Consider the following 10,473-nt stretch of genomic DNA (forward strand, 5'->3'; position numbering starts at 1 on the left):
AGCAACTTTAAACACGCTTTGATCCTGCCGTCCTCCAGGCTCAGCCACACAACTAGCTGAGGTCTCTCCTCAGCAAGCTGGGATAGCTGGGAGACATTTTAGTTGGGGACAAAGTGCCACTTTCTATGAGACATTTAAGTTAAGTCTCTGCTGGGGAGGACTGCTGACTCCTGGTTATTCTGCTGGGCAAACACTTAGCATTTATTCAGCATGTTTTTTTAAACGTTCAACAAATTATTGCTCAGCCAAGCCTTTGTTGGGAAGTCAATGAGATTGAATATAATTTGTAGACAGAAAACCAAGAAATGAGCTGACTAAATTAGAATTCAGAAGGAGGCTCTGCGCTTTTGATTACCCCTCTGCCCAGACCACCAAGAGTTTCCACATGTCAGCACGGACTTTACTCAAAATCCTCCAGCAATATTGCAGTGAGATAATTATCTATTTTAATGTGTGACGCTACATTACAGAGTGCTCTTGGATTGATTTGTTTGTTCCAAAAGCTTCTACCAAGTTCAAGGTAACACACTAGTTAATTTTTATCAAAGTAAATAATTATTCCTAGAGGTCAGTGAACTATGGCCACTGCTGCCTGTTGTTATAAATAAAGTTTTATTGAAGCACATGCACTCACCTGTGTACATCTTATGTTGTCTATTGCTGATAGGCTGCTTTTGCAGTTAGTAGCAAAGCTAAAAGTGAAAGTCCATGGTGTAGTCACGAGAGAGATCCCGTCACCCATCTGCCCTAAAGTCTTGCCTTGTGTGAGCTCAGTGCTAAACAGCCCATCTAACAGCATGGAACGTCCCACCAACCTGGTCAAAGGCAGGAATCCTGCTCCCTGGAGGTTCTGAGTCGTCACTGGCTGGAGTAGAAGATGAGAATATGTGTTTTTAGGAAACCTCTTCCAGGTGAGTGGGTAGGACAAGCGCTCTGCAGAAGGGTACTTCAGGTGATACAGATCTTGAAGACTCCCCAGGCAGCCCTGCCCCATGATGCAGAGGGGGGGGGGAGGTTGAACAGGGTGGGAAAACTTTCTTGCAGTTGGAAGTTATCTCCAAGGCTGGATGAATTTATACTGAATAACAAAATCCAGACTTTACTCCAGACAATAGAGAAAATAGCATGACGGGAGATGGGGATGTGGGAGAACCCAGCAGGGAGGGAGCGCAGAACTGAGCCCTAGCTGACTAAAGGCAGGAGGAACTGTGAGCTCAGGGGAAAGGCTCCATTTGCAGCAAGAGGTGCCCTGAGGGCTTAATGAAAAACACATTAAATACGAATTAATAGCTGGAAATCTGCAAGTTGCAATAGAGTTGATCTGGCTGTGCGGTGTATCCCAACCCCTCTGATAAACAGTGGAGGGTTCTCTGTAATACTTGGGGCTAAGGTCAGGCAGGACATAGACCTAAATCAGTCACTACTTCAGACTTTAAACTTGTCACTTTAATCTCTTGGACATTCTTTTTTTTTTCCTGTCTTGTCTTGTTTTTGTTTTTGTTTGGAGCAAGATATCACTGTTTCACAATCTATTTTGAACTTACCATTCTCCTGCTCAAGCTCTCAAGTGCTGAAATTACAGGACTATACTACCAAGCTTAAAGAGTTTGTTAAAATTCTGAGCTGGGTCTCGACTTCCACTAACGGCTCCTGACACCAGAGTCCGGGATCAATCTTGATATCTGCATGTTCAACAGGTCCCCAAGAGATGTTGATGGTGCTTCACCCAGAGCCACTGTAACCAAGTAAGACAAATGGGTACAAAAGAGGCCACACCCAGCACACCTGCCAACAGGCTCTGCTGTTAAACACGCCCATTTCAACGCTGTGGGCACTGCTCTAGGGTTTGAACGCGTAGCACTCACTGCCAGTTTGAATGAAAGCCGTATTAAAATTAAAAGTATGTAAATTAAAAGTATGCAAATAACAGACGTAGTTCTAGAATAGGCCTTAGAGATTATCCCCTTTGACCTTTTATTTTATAGATTGGATGAGGAAACTACCAAGGCAGGTACAGGAATTACCTGAAATCCAGTTCCTAATGGCAACCCCAAGGGTACCATCTTTTGGAGGGAACCTTCATAATAAAGATGGGTGACAGCTAATATTGAAAAACAAACATCAATTGAACACCTTACAAATTGCAATGTTTGAACCAGCATTTTCGGAATGATGCTGAGGGTAAACTCCTTATTGAAGAGATCCTCACATTTCCCAAATCAGCCAAAATATTAGTCTCGAGTAGAAATCAACTTTGACTCTTCAACTCATTACTCTCAGGATGCCCCGTGACTTTAAAAACACAAAGTATCACATGATCAATATTGACTTTTTATTTTATGAGACAGAGTCTCACTATGTAGCTCAGGCTGTAGATCTCACAGAGATCTTCCTGCCTCTGCCTAGTGAGTACATGATCAATATTGACTTTTTTATTTTATGAGACAGAGTCTCACTATGTAGCTCAGGCTGTAGATCTCACAGAGATCTTCCTGCCTCTGCCTAGTGAGTTCTGGGATACAGGCATGCCACCAGACCCCACTGGCTATTTTTTTCAACCTCTTTCTCTTGCCCAGGGTTAAAGAAGCTTGATTCAAGCTCAAGCCCTTTTTCTGATTATGGGTAAATGAGAGCTCAAGTAACAGCTGCAACTGATTGAAAATGACATCCAAACAGAGATGCTTTAGGCTGCCTCTGGACTCCCAGGACATTTAGAAATAATTCAGGTATTGCTTCTTATCAGCTGGATATCTGAAGCCTGTACATTTCCACCCCCATTCCCCATAATGGATTCTGACAGAGTAAAAGCCACCTGGAAAACATTTGAATGTTCTTCTTTAAGAGGACAGTTAGCTGCTTTTCCCCCAGGGACACTGAATCAGCAGTACCATTCAGCTGGTTAACATGTGGGCTGTGCCGGGCTTCTGTTTGGCCTTGTGTTGTTTTCTGTCTGTTTGTTCCTGGTGATCTTCATTTGTCTTTCAAAGGTAGAATGAAAAGGATCTATTTCCTCATCCCACCTTACATCATAGGTAGATAAAAGTGAGTTAATCTTTAATGAAGCAGAAAGTGAGTTGTAGCAAAGGCAATTTCCTCCTAGGCCTTCCATGGTGGCTCTTGTTCACTTTATTGGGTTCATCAGCCAAATGGTTACTTATTCATATCTCCAGCTAGAAGATATTGAACAGTGCTACGTGGAAGGCATGTTGACAGGCTGGAGTTTTCCTTTCCCTCTTGTAATTACTGGGAAGAGGTGCTCAGGCTTCTGGCTCATCCACACAGCGTGAGTCCTGTTTGCCCTTTCGTTCTGTCCTGGTGCAGTCCCTCAGCTGGTTAATCATTTTACCAAACAAGCTGATGACTCATCTAGCATTTCAGAGTGGTAAAATAACCGCTTCAGTGATTTCTGGTTTTGAAATCTCTAGGTATTATGAAATATTCTATTTCTTTGTAAATTAAACGCAGTTTCCTCGGCCTGGCGTTTGAGGTGTTCTCTGATCAGCTTGAGTGGCACCGGCATTCAAGTCAGTCCTGGGCAGTCAGCACCAAGTCTGAAGGAGGCAGCAGCCACATCCGCTTTGCTGTTTTTCTTGTTGCTGTTGTCTTTTTGAGACAGGGTTTCCCTGTAGCCCCAGCTGGCCTGGACATCTACTTTCGCATGGGTCTCCTTCCTTCAATTTAGGATGAACTCTACCTCCACAAAGGCCATGAAGCTCTGGAAAATCAACCTCAAGTTCAACTTCCTCTGTTGGGATTTGTGACCCACAGCAACTCACACCAAGTTCTTTATCTTCACTTCCGGAACAGTTTATTCTGGGACACTCATTGGACACATGCTGAGTCTCTCTGGTATTGTGAAATATTTGGTTTTTCTCTCCTCTAAGGTCTTTGAGGACCTTGTTGCATGTTTCCCATGTCCAGCCTGGAGCTTAGAAATTATTAACTGGTCAGGTTGGTGGGGATGGGACGAAAGTGGTCTCAGCAATGTTTATAGTAATGGTCATTGTTGAAGAATATTTATTTGGAATTGTCTCCATCAGGAAAGTGTTCACAGAATCACCTAAATTCAAGAAATAAAAGCCTTGAGCCAGTTATGGTACCACAGGCCTGTAATCCCAGCAATCCGGAGGCCAAGGCACAGTGAGTTCCATCCAGACTAGGGGAGGCTACTCAGTGAGACCTAGTATCAAAAAATTAAAATGAAACCTCGAGTTACTAAAGTTAGTTGCTAAAAAGGTTAATACAATGTCTGGAAGTCATTGTTCTGAATTGAGAGAGTTTGATGGTTTCGTTTTTGTTTGTTTGTTTGTTTTCCTTGCTTTATAAGAAGCTTTAAGGCTTAAACGGTCTTCTCGGGGGTTATATAACACAGCCTTGCAGTAAATAGTGTGTTTATTCTTTATTGAGCTTTAAAAATCTTTGCTAATTAATTAACTCATTAGTCACAAGCTAAACCATCAAGTTGAAAGGAAAAAGGAAAAGAGCGGCCTTGCAGTTTTACAGCAGTGTGTGCGCACATCTGTGTTCTAAAGCCCTGAGAGAAGAGTGTGTGATCCGTTGGGTCCCGCTTTGGAGTAGGGCTTCATTTTTTATTGTTTAGTCTGTCTTTTGGCATGGAGAGTGTATATGGGGCTCTGCAATTATCAGTATCTCAGTGAACATTGCCTCTCCTGACAGCCAGCTTACCACACAGCTTTCTGCCCTGGATACTGGAGTTTCTCACTTTACACAGCAGGAGAGAAACAAAACCCTGGACAGTACGATTTACACTGAAGGTCTAACCTGTACTTCTAGACACGTGTAGAAGGGAGATAGGAAGAAAGGGACAGAAGAGGTGGCACAAAAGAACCATTGTCCACGACGAGCAAAATGAATCAAAGCCTAAAATTGGAAAGAAAACTCTAGAGCTAGACACACAAATCTACTCAGTCGATTTGGATCATTTCAACTCTATGACAATTAACAAATTACAAAATTTACTCTTTAAAAACCATCAGTGTTCTTTGACCTCTCGATTTTTATTTTGAAGGGCATCCATACTCTGAAGATTCAATTCAGGTCTCTGTTCCTTGTGGTATGGATAGATAGGGAGGAAGGCTGGGCCAGAGTGTGGTGTCCTCGTGCTAACCCACCCCACTGAGCTACTCACTCTCAGAGCAATTCTAAAATCAGTTCCATGCTTCCTGGACAGGCTGACGTCACCCTCTCCTACCAGACTGAAGGACCAAGCTGCTCGATTTGTGCTCATTAAAATTCTGTATACTACACTATGCAGGAGCTGGTGCCTATTTTCAAGATAGCCATAAAACAAAGCAGAAAGTGTTCTTGTCTCTTCGCCAAGGTGGGGGAACAGACAGGAGTCATGAGGGATGAGGCCACAGGGAGGAGACAGGGAGGGAAGCATCCCTTTGATACTGCTTACCAAATTCTAGCAATGGAATGAAGTGTCATCCATCTGCCTTGATAAAGCATCTAAAACAGGAATGAATTCGAAAGTACTACAAGAATTTTAAGCTGAGCCAGACTAGCCACGAAGGTAGTAACAGACAGTTTAATCTGGGAAATGACTTTTCCACCTAGGAAATTGAAAACATTATTCTCGGTTCTTTCATTATTTTCCTTAAGTCGTCTTCCTTCTCACCATCCATTTATAAAGGAAAATATCCATCATCCGTCTCGGTACTATTTGCATAAACATGGAAACTAGTTCCCGCAGATCTCCATTACGTGTATGTGTGGGGAGCTGTGCATGCACACACATTGCATATGCAAATAGAGGCATGCATATACATTTGTTACCAGTACTTCTGAGTTCCGGCTACCACAGTGGGGGAGGGGGTGCTCTGGGGCTCAGTTTCAGCTCTGTCTGGCTCCGATGCCGATGGTGGTGGCTTCGCTCAGGGGTTCAGCTTGCGGAGCTGTGGGAGAAGAGCTGCTCCTTGCCCCATGACAGAATCTTTGGACCACCGCACCATTTGCCCAGGGCTGCAAAGGTCCTGGGTTCATCCTGAGAGGTAGGAGGAAAAGCCTTGCAAATGGGAGGTGCCACTCAGAGATGGTGCAAGACCTCATAGCTGCTTTTGAGGAGCACATATGCTGCTGTTTCTACAGAAACCCACTGACAAAGATGACTTTGTGTCAGAACAGGACAGCCACTCTTGTTTTAAACATTCTTCTTTGCTTTTGACCTATTTATTTATTTATTTATTATTTACTTTGTGTGGGGTGTGGGTGAAGGTCTCAGGATGACTTGTCAGAGTTGGGTCCTGCCTTCCACTGTGTGGGTTCCAGGGTTTGAACTAGGGTTGTTGGCCTTGGCAGCCAGCTCCCTTGCACACTGAGTGATCACACCACCCTGTTGTTTTCTTGAGCTAGGGTCTTTAGTCATTAAGGCTGTTCTAGAACTTACTATGTAGTCGAGGATGACCTTGAACTTCTGGTCTTCCTGACTCCACTTCCTAAGTGTGTACCCCATGCCTGGTTTATTTTAAGCAGAGCTTGGGATCAAACCCAGGGTTTCCTGAATGCGGTGCAAGCACTCTACAAACTGGGCTACATCCATACTCCCTGGTTTTAAACATTCTTTACCAAGGATTCTTTTTCACCTAGACCACAGACAGACCCAGCTTCAAATATGAAAAAATTTCCATAAAGGAGCTGCTGTTGCTGTTGACCATTCTACATACAAAACCCCACACATAATACACATAAACATATCTGCAAACACATACAACACATGTACAAAAACAAACACATACACATGATACACAAAAACGCACAGCACAAACACAAAAACAAACATACAATACACATAAATACACACAACACTCATACAAAAACAAATACATACGATACACATGCAAAACCAAACACAACACACAACACACTTAGACAATTGCACACATACAAAAACACACAACAGACATAGACAAACACACACCTTATATATATATGTACACATATATAAAACACGGACACACAAACACATGCTACATACATGTACAAAACATACAAATACACATATGCACATGTGAGCAGACACACAAACAAACCCACACATGCATACACAAGCACACAAACACACTTAGAAACGTGTGCAAACACACATGCAGACACACAAATACACACACACACAAAAGCACACATTTAAGCAGACATGCACATGCGCACACAAACACACAGCAGGGGCCATGCACGTGGTAAATGCATGCACATTTGTCACTAGGACAAAGCCAGTAGAGCAAGCTAACCTTTCAGAGTTCATTAAAAACAGACCTTAGACTGATGCTGACGCTCAGACTCCCACCTCTCTAGGGCTCCTGCAACAGTGTTAGGAACTGCTTACAGACAGCACCCCTCCCCTCTGGGTCAAGGGGAAAGGAAAGCAGGCAGAATTCTTCCTGGAGGGGCTGGCATGTGCCTGCCTCACACAGGAGGCAGCCAGCAGCCTCTAGCCTCCTCCAGCTGGGGGCTGACCCAAGTAGCCAGGAAGACCAAATCTGTGACTGCTATGGTGTTTGCATGTAGAGGTAGAGCCACACAGAGACAGGAGGGGGATGCCCAGGTCCCCTGACTTCAGGTGTAGGTCACCCTGCCCTATAAATTGACGTCACTGCAGCAGTTAAGTGAGACCCTGGTCACATGGAGCAGAGGCACCTCTGAACCACTCATCTCTTAGAGCAGCTGAGATCAAACCTCAGGCCCACCACTCCCCACCCTGCGGTGTGGGGCTGGTCCCCAGACTCTGCGTTTCAGTTTCCTGTCTGCTGTACCTCAAAGGGCAAATACCACGAAGAAGCAGGCAAGTTTCCAAGTGCTAAGAAGAAAATGTTTAGACCCTGGAGATGCTATGTAAGTGTCACCTGTGGTCACTGGGCGCACACTGACCTGATTTCCATCCGTATCTGCCTGGCTTTGACACAGGGTAGTCTGACTGCTCTTACACTGGGGCCCAGGCTGTGCCTGCCCTGGGAGAGCCAGCACTGCCTTCAGACCCTCAGCACCGCACTTTAGACACATGTTCCTCAGGCCTACTGAAAGTGGCCATGCTGCCTAGTTGGGCTGAAGGACAGAGAGCTCCTCAGTACCCAGAAGGACCCTGATTAAGAGTGCAGAAGATACCGGCCCTGGAGAGGAGCCAGGTCCGCTTGCTGAGCACAAAGGTCTAGGTTCTGGAAACATGGATTTTGCTCAGTACTGGGCCTTATTTATCAGGAACACCATGAGGGACAAGGAAACCGACTAAGGCTGGGGAGACAGCTCCATAGTCAAGAGCACTTGGTGCTCTTGCAAAGGACCCAAGTTCAGTCCCCAGAACCTACATATCTACTTCAGAAAGCTCACAACTGCCTAACTCTGGTTTCAGAGGATATTGTGGCTTCCTTTGGTCTCCATAGCTACCCACATACATATGGTGTAAGCACACAGACACACAGACAGACACACAGATACACACACACAAAGAGAAATAAAAATAAATATTTTTAAAAGAGAAAACTTTAAGACTTTGCTTTTGGTTTGATTGTTTTGGTTTTTTGTTGTTGTTTTAATTTTTAGACAGGTCTGCACCACCACCCTTAGTTTATGGAGTGCTGGGGATAGAACCCAGGGCTTTGTGTATGCTAGATAGAGAATTCTACCAGCCTAGCCACAACCCCAGCCTTGATTTTCTGTTCTTCTAGCCCACATGTAATGCACTGATTTGGGGGTTGGAGGGAGGGTACATCACACATGGGGCCCGTTGCCTGGATGCCACCATTGCGGAGGACTGAACTGTCACGTGTGTATGGATGTGAAATTAGAATGAAACACGTGTTCATAGAACTTGAGGATTTTGGTTGCTGAGGCAGGAATGAAGTCTGCCTGTGCCTTCAGCAGAGACATTTGGAATATTCAACTGGGAACACACAGTTTTCAGCACTGTGTGTTCAGAAATGACATCTTCCTAAGTGCAAGTATAATTGTGTAGATGTGTATGTAAGCCCTGGGCTCCATCCATTGACTGGTCTAGGCTAGTACAGATTTTCCAAGCCAAATTCAAACCCACAGGAGATTCCACAGGCCCTCTGAGACATAGCTCACTTTTAGGGAAACAACTAGAAAGTCAAAAGCCTAGACTTGGGACCGTGAGGGAAAGTAAGACAATGAATTTGACTTGTCTGAAAAGTCTGGGTCTTCTTCAAGTGCACTCATTTGGGGAGGTGCAGAGCAGGTGACGGGGCAGTTAGTTTAAAAGGACAGCCCGTTAGCATTCATGAGAGTCAACCTCTCATCCTCTTCTTGATCTGAATAGCAAAAAGAAACGCTGTCTGTGTCTCCATGGTGACCAGCAGTGCATCCTTGCATGTGGGTAGAACTGGCAACTAATTCTATCTCCATTCTTTCTCTAGAAGAGACCACTGTCAAGGTACCTGACTACATGATCTTGCCTAGGCCATGTATAAGAGACAGGTGTGTCCTCTTGCATGCATTTGATCTGTGTGGTCCCAGAGCTGAAGTTAGGGTCCCTGAGGCCCTCCAAGCATCCCGCAGAGCCAGAAGCACAAACCTTGTGGTCTCTGCAATAGTCCACTGCACTTGCCTCTTAGCATCAGGCTGAATCACCTCTGGAGGCCTCAGTCTCAACAGTAGCAAAATGGAACAGTGACCAGCTTGGTAACTATGGGGATGCAAGCAAGAATTTGCCTCATGATTGGGAGGAACTATCGTAACAAACTACAAGCCATCACCAATCTTCAGTTCTCGCCAATGGACTAGAGAAGAACAAAAATACAAAGCATTTGTCATAACATTAAATCACCTTAATACGTAGAAATAACAAAATGTGGACATTTTTGGTTTTGTTATTTGAACAGGGTCTTATGTAGTCAGGGCTGACCTCAAACTTACTAGGTAGCTAAGGCTGGCCTGGAACTCCAGATCTACTTGTGTTCATCTTCCAAGTGTGGGGATTACAGGTATATGCCAGCCCATTTTACCAAGTGTGGGGATTACAGGAGTGTGCCACCCCATCTGGAGAGACACAGTTTTAAAAGCTAATTGGGGGGTTCTCGATGAGACATAAGCTCAGAGAGAAAATGCTTTAGCACCCATGCATCCACACCCCCATCCATACCACCATCCTAGGACCATTTCTACCTACCCATCCTTACCCCAACCTCCCATCCCCACCCTCAACCCTCATCCCCATTTCTATCCCACTTCATCTCTATCCCTGTCCCTACCCACTCCCCAACCCTATCCTCACATCCCTATCCTCAGTCCTCACTCCCATCCCCACCCCATCCCCAGTCCCCATCCTCACTCCAGTGCCTACCCTCCATCCCACCTCCCATCCCTACCCCATCTCCACACCATATCTCCACCCTATCACCCTCCAACCCCACCGTCCAGCCCCAACCCATCCCCACACCCCATCCCCCCCCCTCAGCCCCACATCCCATCCGTACACCCTATCCCCACCTCCCATCCCCA

General features: G+C 45.1%; 1 long non-coding RNA gene across 6 annotated transcripts; it reads left to right on the top strand.

Annotated features, from left to right (window-relative positions):
- The first annotated feature begins 650 nt into the window (after positions 1-650).
- Positions 651-6,172, top strand: LOC115071048. Of its 6 annotated transcripts, none has more exons than XR_003850161.1 (3): positions 651-911; positions 1,512-1,745; positions 2,577-6,172. It is a non-coding gene; the product is annotated as an uncharacterized LOC115071048 (long non-coding RNA). The 6 variants fall into 6 exon arrangements; XR_003850176.1 differs by having other exon boundaries at positions 1,561-1,745; XR_003850183.1 differs by having other exon boundaries at positions 1,698-1,745.
- Positions 6,173-10,473: the final 4,301 nt, after the last annotated feature.

Source organism: Nannospalax galili, unplaced genomic scaffold (assembly GCF_000622305.1).
Source record: "Nannospalax galili isolate Female #2095 unplaced genomic scaffold, S.galili_v1.0 scaffold1350, whole genome shotgun sequence".
NCBI lineage: Eukaryota > Metazoa > Chordata > Mammalia > Rodentia > Spalacidae > Nannospalax > Nannospalax galili.